Raw genomic sequence first — 17433 nt, forward strand, 5'->3', positions numbered from 1 at the left:
GAATAGGGGCAGATAGAGAGGATGGAGAGATACAAAAGGGTGAGCAGGGACAGAAAGAGAAATATAGCCATAGCGAGTGAGAAGGCTGAAAGAGAAGGTAGGGACAGAATGAGGAGGTAAGGGGCAGAATGAGGAGGTAAGGGGCAGAATGAGGTGGTGGGAGGTAGAAAGAGGAGGTAGGGGACAGTACAAGGGGGTAGGGGCAGAATGATGGGGTGGGGGGGCATAATGAGGAGGTAGTGGGGCAGAATGAGGGGGTAGGGGGCAGAATGAGGAGGTAGGGGGCAGCATGAGGAGGTAGGGGGCAGAATGAGGTGACAAGAGGCAGAATGAGGTGACAAGGGGCAGAATGAGGGGGTAGGGGGCAGAATGAGGAGGTAGGGAGCAGAATGATGAGGCAGGGGGCAGCATGAGGAGGTAGGGGGCAGCATGAGGAGGTGACAAGGGGCAGAATGAGGAGGTAAGGGGCAGAATGAGGAGGTGACAAGGGGCAGAATGATGAGGCAGGGGGCAGAATGAGGAGGTGACAAGGGGCAGAATGAGGAGGTAGGGGGCAGAATGAAGGGGTGGGGGCAGAATGAGTAGGTAGGGGGCAAATGGCAGTCAGAAAGGGCTGGTGCACACCGAGCGGCTTTTTGGGCGTTTTCAGATCCGCTTGCGGCTGCGGATCCGCTTGGTCAATGTATCTCAATGGGGTGGTGCACACCGGAGCAGGCGACGTTTTGCAGAAACGAAAAATGCCTGGGTGAGGCATTTTTTGGATTGTGGATGCGTTTCTGCCTCAATGTTAAGTATAGGAAAAACGCAAACCGCTCTGAAAAACGCCTGTTCAGAGCGGTTTTGCCGGCGTTTTTGTTACAGAAGCTGTTCAGTAACAGCTTTACTGTAACAATATATGAAATCTACTATACTGAAAACCGCAGCAGCAATCCGCAAAACGCTAGCAAAACGCCTCATAAAAATAAAAAAAAGCGTTTAAAAATCTGCTAGCATTTTGCGGATCTGCTAGCGGGTTTTGGTGTGCACCAGCCCAAAGAGTGGGTAGAGGGAGACAGAAAGGGAGAAGAATAGAGTGTGACCTAGTGCACACCAGAGCGGTTCGGCTGCGTTTTGCGATCCGCTTGCAGCTGCGGATCCGCTTGGCCAATGTATTTCAATGGGCTGGTGCACACCAGAGCGGGAGGCGTTTTGCAGAAACGCATACTCCCGGGCTGCTGCAGATTTTGGATTGCGGATGCGTTTCTGCCTCAATGTTAAGTATAGGAAAAACGCAAACCGCTCTGAAAAACGGCACTTCAGAGCGGTTTTCCTGGCGTTTTTTGTTACAGTAGCTGTTCAGTAACAGCTTTACTGTAACAATACATGAAATCTACTACACCAAAAAACGCTTCACAAAACCGCAAAATGCTAGCTGAAACGCTACAGAAAAATAAGAAAAAGCGTTTCAAAATCTGCTAGCATTTTGCGGATCTGCTAGCGGTTTTTGGTGTGCACCGGGCCTAAAAGCGAGAGAGGAGACAGAGTAATCTGTAACTGGCAGGGAGTGCAGACATCGCTCTGATGCAATCCAGTCTGGAGCTGGACGTTAGGCAGTGATCATGTGATTCCGACCACCAAAAGTTTGTTATCACAAATGCTTCTCCCATTATCACACATGTTCACATCACTAAAGGTTCCAAGTAAAAGCAGCGGTTCAGTGTAACCCAATGGGATCTGCAAATGCACTAAGAAAAACGCATAGAATCGCACTACAAAAGAAAAAAACGCACAAGTTTGCACTTTGTAATTAAAAATGGCCCCAAACATCCCCAGCCTGTTTCTCAGCAGTCTGTACAGTGTTATGAACGACTGAGTCAGAATCGCTTGTCTGGAACATTCATAATCATTTCCAACTGTATATGCAGACATTGTCCCTGGGACACCCCTGTAGGAACCCAGCAGTGTGTCTGTACAGTGATCATGGTTTACGCGTCACCAAATATATTGAAAAAACATTGTTGTTTTTTTGTGATAAAACTCCAACATACAGCTGGGTAGCATAATGGTTATAGGACAACTAAAGCAAGAGGTATATGGAGGCTGCCATATTTATTTCCTTTTAAGCAATACCAGTTCCCTGGCTGTCCTGCTGACTCTCTATCTCTAATACTTTTAGCCATAGCCCCTGAACAAGCATGCAGCAGATCAGGAGTTTCTGACATTTTGGTCTAATCTAACAAGATTAGCTGCATGTTGGTTTCTGGTGTGATTCGGACACTACTGCAGCCAAGTAGACTAGCAGGACTGCCAGGCAACTAGTACTGCTTAAAAGGAAATAAATATGGCAGCCTCCATACCACTCTCACCTCAGTTGTCCTTTGATGCAGAGTTTGAGGGTTCGAATCTTGGCTTAAGCCACTATGTAAAACAGTAAGGAGTTTGTGGGCAAGTCATCCTAAGTGGAGGGTAACCTAAGTGTCTGCAACTCTGAAGTGCTTTGAGTCCGCCTGGAGAAAAGCACAATATAAATGTTATGCGTCTTGTCTAAATGGAGTCTATCATCAAAGAGTGACCAGGGTGAGTGGTACCTTAGGAAGCAGACCCGTGTCACAGGGATAGGTCCATGGGACAACTCAAGGGGGGGAGAGAGGGAAGAAAAACAGAATGAGAAAAAACTGGAGCAGAGAGTGGGAATCGAAAATAAAGAGCGGGAAATGGAACAGAGAGATGGAGAAAGAGTGGGAAATCGAGCAAAGTGAAGGAAAAGAGCAGGAAATGGAACAGAGAGAAGGAGAAAGAGTGGGAAATCGAGCAAAGTGAAGGAAAAGAGCGGGAAATGGAACAGAGTGAAGGAGAAAGAGTGGGAAATCGAGCAAAGTGAAGGAAAAGAGCGGGAAATGGAACAGAGTGAAGGAGAAAGAGTGGGAAATCGAGCAAAGTGAGGCAAAAGCTTGGGAAATGGAACAGAGTGAAGGAGAAAGAGTGGGAAATGGAACAAAGTGAGGGAATCGGGCAAAGTTAGAGAAAAAAGTGGGATATGGAACATAGTGTGGGAAATGAGTGTGAAATGGAGCAGAGTGAGGGAAGATTCTGGTTGCCACGAGGAACGGCTTCACTCTTTTGATCCTTGAACCCGCTTTGATAATATGGCCTCAATTCACTAAGCTTATTTCCTGTCTTTAATAACTCTTCTAGAGTTGTTACCATGGTGATAAGGCACGTAGTATTCAGGAAACATTTTACCTCAGGCAAACCTAAAGTTAACTCTTCTGTCTTTAAGTTAACTCTTTAATCTTTAAAATAACTCCAGAGTTAAAGACAGGCTGTTCATTAACTGCATGTGAAAATAACTACAGAGGAGGTAACTTAACTACAGAGGAGGTAACTTAACTACAGAGGAGGTAAATTAACTACAGAGGAGGTAAATTAACTACAGAAGAGGTAACGTAAGGAATGAAGAGATAAGATGACTCTCTTACTAGTGGAGGTAAGTTTTCTCTTGCCTTATTATCTCCAGCATGACCTTAGTGAATTGAGGCCATAATTTAAAAAAAAAGTAATTCTCTTTTGGGCCATTTACAGCGATGTTGCTGTTCTTTAATGCATTCCTTTAGTCGGTTCTCTTCCATAAGCTGAAGCCTGTCTGGTTCGCTAAGTCGCTGCTCTGCCCTCCTCCTCCCTTTCTCTAGTTCTTCAAAATTGTTCCCAGCACTATATAAAAAACACAAACCAGAATTTATCAAATTAGCGTAACGGTGCCAACACAGCCGAACAAGCAAAGTACACGCCTGTTAACGAACGAAAGCATTCAACCACTAATTACACTCCCTGTTTAGCCACAAGACTCGTCGGGGTGGAGAGGACTAAGGCAATGTTTACTGTATATGAAGCGGGGAAAGTTGTACCTATTCTAGCCACACCGTACTTGTGTAGATAATGGCCCAGTGTGACCAGGGATCAGTCCCTCCTCGATCTGATGTACTTATTGTTTCAACCACCTTGACCTTTTGACCACCATTAGATTTTAACTAAAATTAAAACAAGATTTGATCGAACCTCTGTATAAGGCCAATATTGGCCTCAATTCACTAAGATCATGCTGGAGATAATAAGGCAAGAGAAAACTTACCTCCACACAGTGAGAGAGTTATCTTATCTCTTCATTTCTCAAGTTACCTCCTCTGTAGTTAATTTACCTCCTCTGTAGTTATTTTCACACGCAGTTAATTAACAGCCTGTCTTTAACTGTGGAGTTATTTTAAGAATTGGAGAGTTAACTTAAAGACAGAAGAGTTAACTTTAGGTTTGCCTAAGGTAAAATGTTTCCTGAATACTACATGCCTCATCACCATGGTAACAACTCTAGAAATATTATTAAAGACAGGAGATAAGCTTAGTGAATTGAGGCCAATGTCTCACTTCGCGCAGTGACTCCATTTTTGTCCGAGGAAGCGGGTTCAACTCATGAAATGCATCCCAAAGTGGAGTTTGGAAACAATAAAGTTTGTTGTTGTCTTTCTCAAATAGACCATTTGTGTCTTCGGTGGGGAGGTAGGTCCACTACTGTCTCCCATTTGAAACAGTTTTTAGTGTATTTTATCCTTGCTGACGCCTCATTATTATGGGATTATCTGTTTTTCCCATTGTTCTACACTATATTTGCTCCTCCTTGGTTGGGTGATGATGATGATGGCCACCTCCATGTGTGCTTTGACTAGCGGTAAGCCTCATATACACACTAGATGGAACGAAGCAGCTGTTTGGAACCCTCTGATGTGAGGATCTAGCGTGGCCACTGGTGTCCCTCACAGGGCCGCCATTGGGGCAGTACAGTAAGTACTGTCCTATGGGGCCCAAGCAGAGTCTGGGGTCCGAACAGTGGCAGCACCACACGGGCTCCAGCTGCAGTAACATGAATCACCTTTGCTCTCTACCTGGGCACGGGGGTGCTGTTTTTTTTGGGGGGGAGGGGGGGCGCTGGCTAATTCTGTTTTGTTTTGGACTGTTGGTCCACCTCAGTGTATGGCAGGGATTGATATGGCTCTGTGGGAAAAGGCTTGGGTAGGACAACAGAATACCCAACCAGCTCAGGGTGACCCCAAACCACTAGGAGAGTATAGGGGACTAAAAGAGACCGAAAAGCTCTCCTACTAAAAAGCAAAAAACGCCAAAGAGAGATCATTTCCATATCCAGCAGTGATGCATTGTGGGAGACCACAGTTGTTCACCTGAATTATCGCAAATACTTTCTGTTTTAAAGTGGACCTGAACTCTTGCACAGGACAGAAGGAAACCCTAGAGAAATGCACCCTGTATGTATTTAAAGAGTTTAGCCTGTTGGATTCCGCCTCATTTGTGTCAATCACAAGTTGTACATTTGATCTCTCCCCTGCGTCACCTGACTGCCACAGCAGATAAGCTCATTTAAAAAGCACATGATGTTAACAATATGTCTGCTTCCATGAAAGAAGGAAGTAGACACGCAGCTGTATCAAAGAAATGTTTTTCTTTAATGTGAATGGGAACCGTCTTTTTTAAAAAAAAAAAGCCAGATACTCGCCTATGGAGAGGGAAGGCTCTGGGTCCTATGAAGCCTCACCGCTCCTCTCTCAGAGCCCACGGTGCAGTGCTGTCACTGGGAGCAGTATTTCACTAAATTAGTCAAATGCTTCTCGCTCCGCTGCCAAAGGAGGCTTCGGAAAGTCTTTGGGAGCCGGAGTTCTCCTGAAAAATGCCTCTCCATACTGCGCACGTGTGAGCGCCCTCTCTAGCGCACTCACGGAGTATGGAGCCGCCTGTCTTGGGGAGGATTCGGCTCCTGAAGACTTCTGAAGTCCCCCATGGCGGGGGATCCAAACACGAGAGCCAGCGCTGCACCGCGGGAACCAGGAGAGGAGTCGGAAGGCTCATTAGGACACAGCCTTCCCTCTCCTTAGGTAAGTATCTGACTTTAAAGGTTATTTCACATCTTTTAGAGCAGAGAGGAAGTTCTGAGTTCAGCTCCGCTATAAAGAGACTCTGTAATAAAAAAAAAGTCCCCTGGGGGTACTCACCTCGGTAGGGGGAAGCCTCAGGGTCCCAGTGAGGCTCCCCCCTCCCCTGTAGCTGCAGGCAATCCAGCGCTGGCTCCCCCGAAGTGTCCCGGAATCCTCCCTCGACAAGCCTGACAAGGCTAATATATTTACCTTCCCGGCTCCAGCGGGGGCGCTGTTGTTGCTCAAGACGGAGATAGGCGGAAATAGCTGATCTCTGTCGGGTCCGCTCTACTACGCAGGTGCAGGAGACTTGCGCCGGCGCAGTAGAGCGGACCGACAGCGATCGGCTATTTCTGCCTATCTCCGAGCAGAGAGCCGATACTGCGCCCGCGCTGGAGCCAGGAAGGTAAATATTTACATCCCTCTGTTCGGAGGGGCACAGCGAGACCGCCGTGGGACACAGGAGGATGGGGGAAGCCTCGATAGGATCAGGAGGCTTCCCCCACCCGAGGTGAGTACTTCCCAGGGGAGCTTTTTTTAGTTACAGGTTTTATTTAGGTAGGCAAACTACATGGTCCTGTAATCATTAACAAGCTGTCCCCTCCCCCTGTGGCTCTCTGAGAAGTCCTCAGCAGGGTTTGGTGAGCCATACCAATTGTTATGTATAGAGTGCTGGAGGGGCCCCTTAACACTCCTCTGCCTGCAGGTATACATTCCTCTGATGTGTAGTCATTTACACTCACTAATCTACAGTATGATACCTGAACTGCAGACAAATGGAAATCCCACCAACTGAGTACAAAGGCAGGATTTACTCCATCCTCAGGCAGTATAAGCAGGAATAACCTCCTATAAAAGGAGGAATAACATCCTATAAAGGCGACCAGTGACGGGGAGCATAAAGAAGGACACGCAGGTGCAGGAAAAGAAACGAAGTCGCTGACGGGGACCACAGGATCGGTTTGTCACTGTGTAAGCACGAGGCGACTGCAGGGGGCCCAGGTAAGTTAAGCTGACTTTTTTTTTACCATGACATTAGGTTCCCTTTAAGAAACTGATGGAACTATTTCCAGACTTTCACAAATTAGAGGATGAGAGAAAACTCTACATTCTTCAGGGAGAAGAGGAATCCACAGTGACAATCGCTGCACACTATGCCACCGACTGAGAGGAGGAACCCACAGTGACAATCGCTGCACGCTATGTCACAGCATGCCACAGACTGAGAAGAGGAATCCACAGTGGCAATCACTGCACGCTCTGTCACAGCATGCCACAGACTGAGAGGGAGAATCAACAGTGGCAATCACTGCACGCTCTGTCACAGCATGCCACAGACTGAGAGGAGGAATCCACAGTGACAATTGCTGCACACTCTGTCACAGCATGCCACAGACTGAGAGGAGGAATCCACAGTGACAATTGCTGCATGCTATGTCACAGAACGCTACAGACAGAGGAGGAATCCACAGTGACAATCGCTGCACACTACGTCACAGCATGCCACAGCCTGAGAGGAGCATAAATGAACTGTAAACCTAAAAATGTCCACAGACTGCTTACCCATTATCCTCTATCTCGACACTTAGGTTTCACCCCCATTCAAGCCCCCCATTTCTATTTGCTTTTGCAATGTCTGTATGTATATTGTCATGACAATAAAGCTATTTTTGATTAGATTGAACCATTTTAGCCAAATGGACGTGACTGTCACATCCATTCGGCTGGTGCTGCGTGCTCCCGCGTGATCGCGCTCCTGTGCCGCCCCCAGTTAACCCGGGCATCAATGAATGGGAACATAGTTCCCGTTCGTTGATCTAAGTCCCTGGCAAAAAGACCGACGGCTTCTTTGAGAAGCCACAATCTTTCTGAAGAAAAAGAAAGTTTCCCATCCTCCCTATACTTCTTGAAAGCGAGAGCGTTCGCTTCTAGGACTAAGAAAAAAAAAAAATTTTGACTGTGGCCAGCATGTGGCCAAATAGTAAAACTACATACACATAATTTTTTTTAATTAAATAAAAAAGTAGTATCAACAGCACCGCTAAAGTGAAAAAGATAGCTCTTTTATTTGTGCAATAAAATCACATGACAAAAAAGCTCAATTTTTGTCATGTGATTTTATTGCACAAATAAAAGAGCTATCTTTTTCACTTTAGCGGTGCTGCTGATACTTCTTTTTTGCTATTTTTGAACTTGATGAGCAACGAGTTCTAATCAGCTATTGCAGGGGTCCCCAAACGTTTTGGGTCGAGGGCCCGGGTCAACATACTTCAGACTGCTGGGAGGGCCGGATGATACAGAAAATGATGTAGAAGTCTTTGCGGGCCAGACAGTGAATCGTACCCAGGTGACAAGCTGCAGTCCAATTTGACAGCAGTGTGAAACGAAGGAAGGAATCCCGCTGCACCAATTGGTCGGGTGAAAGTAGAAAATCCTTTATTGATATTTCAATCCATCATCAGTGTTGCAATAAAAGGCTCACGCGTATCGGAGCATAAAATAGCTCCTTAATCATAGCAATGCTATGATTAAGGAGCTATTTTATGCTCCGATACGCGTGAGCCTTTTATTGCAACACTGATGATGGATTGAAATATCAATAAAGGATTTTCTACTTTCACCCGACCAATTGGTGCAGCGGGATTCCTTCCTTCGTTTCATGTGGATTTTGGCTACTGATTTCCGTGCTCCCCTTTGGTCATACATGTGAGTGTAGCGGTCTCCCTTCCTTTTCCTATACCTACATTGACAGCAGTGTCACCTGATGTGGAATTTGATTGGAAACCAGCAAATTACTGTTTTCTGGCTTCCATGTGGATGGGTGGTACCAGCACTTCTATTCTATATGCCGACGACCAATATTTAAAGATGTAGCTGACCACATCTATAAGTAATACATTTTGTGTGTGGGGGCTGGTAAAAAAGCCTCAGGGGGCCACATTCGGCCCGTTGGCCTTAGTTTGAGGACCACTGAGCTATAGCACGCTAGTCTCCAATTAGAGTGCTGGGTCTAACAACTTTTCGCTTTAATTAAATAAACACATATTACATTTCAAGTAAAATAATAAACTGTTTACCTCCCACACCAAAAATTACCCAAATAAAATTTTTAATGAAAAAAAAAATTACAATTAAAAAAAAAACATACATAATTACCTAAGGGTCTGAACTTTTTTTTTAATATGCATGTAAAGTGGGTGTATTACTTATATGTTTTAAATTATAAGCTTGTAAATAGTGATGGACGCAAAACTGAAAAAATGCACCTTTATTTTCAAATAAAATATTGGCGCCATACATTGTGATAGGGACATAATTTAAATGGTTTTTTAATTATGGTAGCATGTATTATTTTAAAGCTATAATGGCCGAAAACTGAGAAATATTGATTTTTTTTTCCATTTTTTTCTTAATATTCCTGTTAAAATGCATTTAGAAAAACATAATTCTTAGCAAAATGTACCACCCAAAGAAAGCCTATTTGGTGGCAGAACAAACAAGATCTAGATCAATTCATTGTGATAAGTAGTGATAAAGTTATTGGCGAATGAATGGGAGGTAAAAATTGCTCGGATGCATAAGGTGAAAAACGACTGAGGGCTGAAATGGTTAAAGCACACAGCCCAGGAGAGATACAGTGCTGAGAGTGATGAAAGTCCTACCTTTTACAGTGATGCCTCCTTATAGCACGTCCCCCGGTCACTCAGGCTTTGACAGCTCTGCGCCGTATATTTTCAGATCTGATGCACCTTTAAACAACCGTCATTGCAACGTGTGTGGTCAGCATGAGTTGTACCACGATTACCCCAAAACACTCACAGCCTCCCCTGACGGTATGTAGCAAGCAGTGACTTAGTTGTCCGTCTCTTGGCAGAACGAGTGAAGTTCAGCGCTTTATCTGCAGCATTTAGGAAGTAAAACTAATTGTTTCCGGACGTCACTTGCTCGCGGCGATTCCTAAGACCCTGAGAAACCGAAACACCCCAATTTCACTTTTTTCTTTCTCTACTTAAAGAAAAATTCCATCAAAGTGTTTGTCCGATTTTCAAGCTATGCCAATAACTGACACTTATTTTCAGCCCCCCCCCTTCCTTCCCAGTTATACTCCGCTCTGAAAGCTCTGCTTATTGTGCTGTGGGGGGCGGACGGCGGTAGATTCGCCACCTGTCAGCTGCTCCCATGCAGTGGACGTGCCGCCGCTTTATGTTGCCAAGTAACCTCACTGCTAGCGATGTACAGGCAGATCGACTAGCAGAGGAATTTCTCTCTGATCAAGACTGATCGGAGAGAGATCTGTCGGCTGCCCATACACCGATTCCAGATCGACTTCAGCATGAAATCTCTCTGGATTCAGCTGTCTCAGCTTTGGTTTAAATGCACTTTCAGAATGCATTTCTGCACCCCCTGCTTTGCTAACAAAGGTAAGCAAGTTCTCCCAGGCAGATTTTTTCCCCGCAATGTGACACTATTATCTTTGGATGAAATAACCGTCTCATCAGATAAAATCTACTGTATGGACCTGAACTCTTGCACAGGACAGAAGGAAAACAGAGAGAAATACACACTGTATGAGTTAAGAGAGTTTAGCCTGCCTGATCCCCCCTCATTTGTGACTAATCACATCTGTAATTTGATTTCTCAGCTGTGTCAGCTCAGGAATCTCATCAGTCCTCGGCAAAGCAGCTGATTTGTAAACACAGGATGTTAACCCTACTTGGTTGTGGATTGTGCTGCCCTGAGAGGCTGAGCTATTCGCTGTAGCTACGCCTCTCCTGCTGTCAATCGCCGTGCGGATCGCCGCCTCTCCCCCGCCCCTCTCTGTGAAGGAAGAGTGAGAGGGGCGGGGAGAGGAAGCGATGCGCGGCGATTGATGGCAGGAAAGGCAGAGCTACAGCAGAGAGCTCTGCCCCTTCCAGGAAGCACCGTCCTTAGACCCTCCCCCCGGAGATTTGGGGGGTCTGTAGCCCTCGTTTTTTCACTGGGAATGCGGCGGTTTGCGTCTGATGAGAGTTCTGAAGCGAATGCTAAGGTAAATTTAGCAATTATTTTTCGCTTCAGACTCTCTTTAAAGATTCTTACGCTGTTGCTTATCTTTCAGAGCAGAGAGGAAGTTCTGAGTTCAGGTCCCTAATCCCTGCAAGGGATACTGTGTATTCTCAGCAATACTTGAAGACCTGCTAATCTTTTAACTGCTTTCTGATGGTTGCATGTTTGGAAACCATTACCACTGTTCTTAAGAGATAACCCTTATCAGTGAGCTAATCCTGACCATTTGTTCATTCTGATTGGCTGCTTCTGACCAGAGAGACAGAATACACTGCTTGTCTCCACTTGTCCCTTCTTAGAATAATGATGACTTTAGGTCTCTTAAAGGGGATGTGAACTCAGAACTTCCTTTCTGCTCTAAACGATAAGCAACAGCATAATGACCTTTAAAGTGAAAGCATTTCTTTGTTACAGTTGAAACGAAGCCTGCAATAAATCTGCAGTGTGTCTACTTCCAGCTTTCATGGAAGCAGACATATTGTTAACATTCTGTGTTTACAAATTAGTTGCTCTGCCGTGGCAGTCAGCTGACACAGCTGAGGGATCAAATTACACTGGTGATTATTCACAGATGAGGGGGAATTAGACAGACTAAACTCTCAAAATACATACAGGGTGCATTTCTCTGTGGTTTCCTTCTGCCCTGTGCAAGAGTTCAGGTCCACTGGAATAATCACAATCGCTACTGTGGAATTTGTCACATCCATTTGCATTGGCAGAGTGTTTAGGGAAATCGCTAGCAATTTAAAGTGATCCCTAAACGCTCAAAAAAGCGCTCTAGTGGCTTCCAGCCCTGAGACTACAATAGGAACATTAATGACTATGTTAAGGATTAGATTGTGAGGACAGTCAGTGACATGACTGTGTACTCTGTAAAGTGCTGCAGCGGATGTCTGTACTATTTAAATACATGATAATAATATGGTAGGGCATTAGAGTATGACTATGGTAGGATTAGACTGTGAGCTATTTTAACCTTCCTGGCGGTAAGCCCGAGCTGAGCTCGGGCTATGCCGCCGGAAGGCACCGCTCAGGCCCCGTTGGGCCGATTTGCATAATTTTTTTTTTTGCTACACGCAGCTAGCACTTTGCTAGCTGCGTGTGCAATCCGATCGCCGCCACTACCTGCCGATTCGTCGCGCCACAGCCGCCCCCCCAGACCCCGTGCGCTGTGGGGTGGATCGGAGTCCCCTTTGACATCACGACATCGATGACGTCAGTGACGTCATCCCGGCCGTCGCCATGGCGATGGAGGAAGCCTGCCAGGAGATCCCGTTCTCCAAACGCGGCTATCATTTAGCGAGACCTTGTCTCGCTACATGAAATTTTTTTTTAAAAAAAACACGGCTTTGCTGCCCCCTGGCGGATTTTAATAAACCGCCAGGAGGGTTAAGGACAGTCAGTGACATGACTATGTACTCTGCAAAGTTCTGCAGAAGATATCAGTGCTATATAAATACATAATAACAATATGGTAGGACAATAGACTATGACTATGGTAGAGATTAGATTGTGAGCTCCTCTGAAGACAGTCAGTGGCATGACTATGTACTCTGCAAAGTTCTGCAGGAGATGTCAGTGCTATATAAATACACAATAACAATATGGTAGGACAATAGACTATGACTATGGTAGAGATTCGATTGTGAGCTCCTCTGAGGACAGTCGGTGACATGACTATGTACTCTGTAATGTGCTGTAGAAGATGTCACTGCTATATAAATACAAGAAGTTTTGAATCAAGATGATACCATTTATTCAAAACTTCTTGCTTTTATTTATGGCTAGCACAGTACAACACTCTACTGCTTCTACTATATAAATACATAATAATAATATGGGAGGACATTAGACTGACTATAGTAGGGATTAGACTGCTAGCTCCTCTGAGGACAGTCAGTGACATGACTATGTACTCTGTAATGTGCTGCAGAAGATATATAAATGCTACGGTATACAAATACATAATAGTGTAGGACATTAGACTAGTATGTATGACTATGGTATGGATTAAAGGGAAGGTTCAAGCAAAATAAAAAAATGAGTTTCACTTACCTGGGGCTTCTGCCAGCCCCATGCAGCCATCCTGTGCCCTCGTAGTCACTCACTGCTGCTCCAGTCCCCCGCTGGCAGCTTTCTGACCTCGGAGGTCGGCGGGACGCATTGTGTAAGTTTTTACGCATTCCCGCTAGTGCAGAAGCATTAACACATACATTTTATGCATTACTGGTTTAATGCGTACATTTTTACGCATTAAACCAGTAATGCGTAAAAATGTATGTGTTAATGTTCCTGCAATAGCGGGAATGCGTAAAAATGTACGCAATGCGTCCCGCCGACCTCCGAGGTCAGAAAGCTGCCAGCGAGGGACTGGAGCAGCAGTGAGTGACTACGAGGGCACAGGATGGCTGCATGGGGCTGGCAGAAGCCCCAGGTAAGTGAAACTCATTTTTTTATTTTGCTTGGACATTCCCTTTAAATCGTGAGCTTCATTGACAGTCGGTGTCCTAAATGGACAAATTTCCAAACCACCCTGAATAATTTAAGAGAATACAGATGCTGCTGGCATCTAAAGATCTGAAGACAAACGCTCACCCAAGCCAAGCATTGATGTTTCCACGGGCGCAGGCAAACACAATGCTGAGAGTACAGGGATTGTGCTGATAGGGTCACCTGACCTATTGTGCCCATAGCTTCCTGTATATTGCAGGAGGTGGAGTGGCTGAGCAGTTAGCATTCCTGCCTTGCAGCACTGGGGTTCCACAATTCTCGGTGAGGTCTGGGACACTATCTGCACTGAGTCTCTGTGTTCTCCCTGGGCTTGCTTGTCTTGCTTCTAGGTGATTCACTTAACCATCTTTAGGTAAAGAAAGGCAGCAGGTATAAACGGCAGGTGTACCTGCGGCACGCATTAACAACTGCCATACATTAACACCGATTAACAACCGCCACAATCACCCAACACACGATGCAATTTTTCCTAAGATCGTTTAACAAATAATAATAATTAATAATAATTGCAGTATTTGTATAGCGCCTTTCTCCTGTCGGACTCAAAGCACTTGCGAGGCAGCCACTAGAGCGCACTCAGTAGGCAGTAGCAGTGTTAAGGAGCCTTGCCCCAGAAACTCCTTACTGAATAGGCAGAGCCGAGATTTGAACCCAGGTCTCCTATGTCAGAGCCCTGCAAAGCGCCAATAAACGATATTGCACGACGCAGCCACCCGCGCCAATTGCTCTTTTTTAAACAACCAGCCCAGCAGATCCAAATGCGATAGATCTTTCTGATCGCTATAGACATCCACACAAAAGTACCGCAATCGTGTCAGACCCGTCGTTTACCTATTGCAAAAGATCGATCAGGGAACGAGCGTCCGTCGGATTGCGGGTCGCCGGACGTTCCCCGATCCATCTTCTGCCGTCTTCACGTGGGTACCTAGCTTAAAGTGAACCCGAGGTGAGAGGTATATGGAAGCTGCCATATTGATTTCCTTTTAAGCAATACCAGTTGCCCGGCTGTCCTGCTGATCCTCTGCCTCTAATACTTTTAGCCATAGACCCTGAACAAGTATGCAGCAGATCAGGTGTTTCTGACATTATTGTCAGATCTGACAAGATTAGCTGTATGCTTGTTTCTGGTGTGATTCAGACACTACTGCAGCCACATAGATCAGCAGGGCTGCCAGGCAACTGGTATTGCTTAAAAGGAAATAAACATGGCAGCCTCCATATCATTCTCACTTTGGGTTCACTTTAACAGACCGCCTGCCTGACCAATAACTTATACAGCTTCCTCTCCGAGACTCGAGTTTTTCGTATAGGGGCAGCTGGTCCAAACATGTGTAATTGCACAACAGCTGGCGGACAGTATTTCTTCCCCAAGACGTTATTATCGTCCTTTATCTATGAAACAATGATAGATTATGCAGCGCTGTATAACAAAGATGTAAGGGCTGTAGATCACAAACATAAAAGATGCAAAAACACGACACGAGAGAGGAATCTCCTGCCCCATCAGGAAAGCAATCGAGGGCTGTTTGTTCAAACATTAGCCAACACTGACAAAAGTAAACTTTTAAAAAACTTTTGAGTAGCAGCAGCTGCTTCTTTTTAGCTAATGCTGAGAACACACGATGCAATTTCACGTCCGATCGACAGGTGATAGGATGGGATGTTGTACCGTGTGTACATGTTCAAACTGCTCCCATTCCATAAAGGGATCGATTTTCCAATGATAACTTCGCAAAATCAATCTCTTTCTCAAGCAGAAACAGATTGGACATGTCGGAAATAATTGCCAATCAGACGGGAAATTGCATCGTGTGTTCCCAGCATTAAGGTCCCCCACTAATGATACAATCTTGATTGTACAACTTTACCAAATCTATGTAGTAGAGCGGTAAACACAAATGAGTATACTTTAGATGGATACCTTAGGAACCCCTTCATTTTACATAAAAGTGGTAAGATAAGATTGTACAATCAAAATTGTATCATTAGTTTGCATCTTAAAACCAGTAGTCCTTCAGCCTTTTTATCCAAAGTAGGAAACCGGACATCTACAAAACTGCATCAAACTCATTTACATTCTGGTTCTCACGCTCCTGCTAAATACAGCCTGGTACTCACTTTCAATTATGATTGGCCAATCAGTGGCCAGTTTTATCACCTCCTTGTAGTATGAGGGCCAATAGATTATGAATGCTTTCAACAGATTGTGCAGGTAAGCTCTCATACTGCATGTAGGTGGCAAAACTGGCCACTCGTTGGTCAAAGCCGGATGTGTATACCACACTAATAACATTGGAACTAGTAATCCCTTAGCCAACCAATCTAGTAAACCAGACATCTGTTAATAAACTCCCTCAAGGTGTCCATTACCGGTACAATTTTTCCTTCAGATTCAATCTTCCGACAACATTTTTATGATCGAATTGTATAGAAAACTGTGTATGGCGCAAATCGATGTAATACGATTCTTTGGTCGACTGGAAAAGGAAAAACGTAATTCCAAAAGTTGGAATTTCTGATTGAATCAGAATGTAAAACCTTCTTAAATCGTTCCGTTAATGGGAGCAATCGATAATTGCCTTCCGATTAGTTTTGATGGTTCAAATCGCATCAAAAGATCAAATCTGAAGGAATGATTGTATTGTTAATGGGCACCTTCAGACATATTCAAGTTCTGTTGAAGGTTCTTCCTCTTCTACTTAGTAGACCCGTCCTAGAGAACTTCCACCCTTCCTGGGATATATCTCGGACCTTCCTATTTTTGAATGTTTTTCTTGCTAATAACATTGGAAGAAGCAATCTAGGAGACCAGGCGTCTATTATGAAATTCCGTCAAACTTATTCACGTTTTTGTAAAGGTTTTTTCCCTTCTACTCATCAGACACATACAACAGAACCTCCACCTTTCCTGAAAGATAAGTTGTTCCAAACACATTTTCCGAAACTAGAAGCCACGACGCTACAGCCACCACAGACCAGACATCTACTCCGAAACTCTGTCACGCATTTTGCTAGGAATTCTTTCTGTCCTACTCAGACTCTTTACAGAACCTCCACCTTTCCTGGGATACATGGTGGCCTTCCCTTTTCCCAAATATGTTTTTCTTCTGAACCTTTTAACTAGTAGACCTTCAACCACCTCAGCTGAGACCAAATCTCTACTTCAAAGTAGAGACTCTCTACTTCAAATCTTCTTCAACTTGGAAAAAAGTCTCTCTCCTACTTTTCACACTTTTCCACATTTCCTGGGATAGATCTCCAGCCTTCCTCATCTCAACTATAGTTTTCCAGTTGATAACATTGCCAATAACTCCTGTTCCATACCATCTGGTCAGGTAAGCTACAAGCCAACAGATTTCAGACCATCTCCCAATCCTTCCACCCTGGAGTCTATCGTATACCTCATGAAGATGAAATTCCCAGATGGGACGCCAGCATTCCCCCATCCAGCTGTTGCTGGGCCAGAAGGGTACACAATAAGCATGCTATCGGTCTTACCTTAGTAACGTGGCACACTTCGGTAGCCTGCAGCCGACCCCTTGTGTTAGCACAGTGAGTTTATTCAGCTAAGTTTACGTAGACTTGGGTAGGATGTGTTTGAAGGCTGAGGAGCTCAGGCTGAGATCCAGCCAGAAGCACCACCCACTTCCAGCTCAGTGTTTCCTAATCCTCTGCACCACCCTGTACAACTTTTCCCCTGTAGGATCCACCCACCCAGCCCTAACTTCACAAAAGTTTGACAGTTTTGTGTTTTTTTCTCTCTCTCTTTTTAGTTCTTTCTGCTTCTCTTAGAGAAATTGTTGGATAGTCATTTTACCAGGATTAGGAAGAAGTTTAAAGTGCTCAACAAAAAGACAGCATGTGTGTTGTAATTGTCCTGATTTTACAGGCACAGTCCAGTGAGATGCGAAAGTTTGGGCAA

The 17433-nt window shown here is 44.9% G+C and overlaps 1 protein-coding gene across 1 annotated transcript in view; it reads right to left on the reverse strand.

Moving 5' to 3' along the window:
* Positions 1 to 17097, reverse strand: part of LOC137525119 (gap junction gamma-1 protein-like) — a 67372-nt gene extending 50275 nt beyond the window's left edge. Inside the window, exon 1 of the mRNA XM_068245954.1 lies at positions 17010 to 17097. The gene's annotated coding sequence lies outside the window, so the exon portion shown is untranslated. The remainder of the gene's footprint in view (positions 1 to 17009) is intronic.
* Positions 17098 to 17433: the final 336 nt, after the last annotated feature.

The sequence above is a fragment of the Hyperolius riggenbachi genome, chromosome 7 (genome assembly GCF_040937935.1).
Source record: "Hyperolius riggenbachi isolate aHypRig1 chromosome 7, aHypRig1.pri, whole genome shotgun sequence".
NCBI lineage: Eukaryota > Metazoa > Chordata > Amphibia > Anura > Hyperoliidae > Hyperolius > Hyperolius riggenbachi.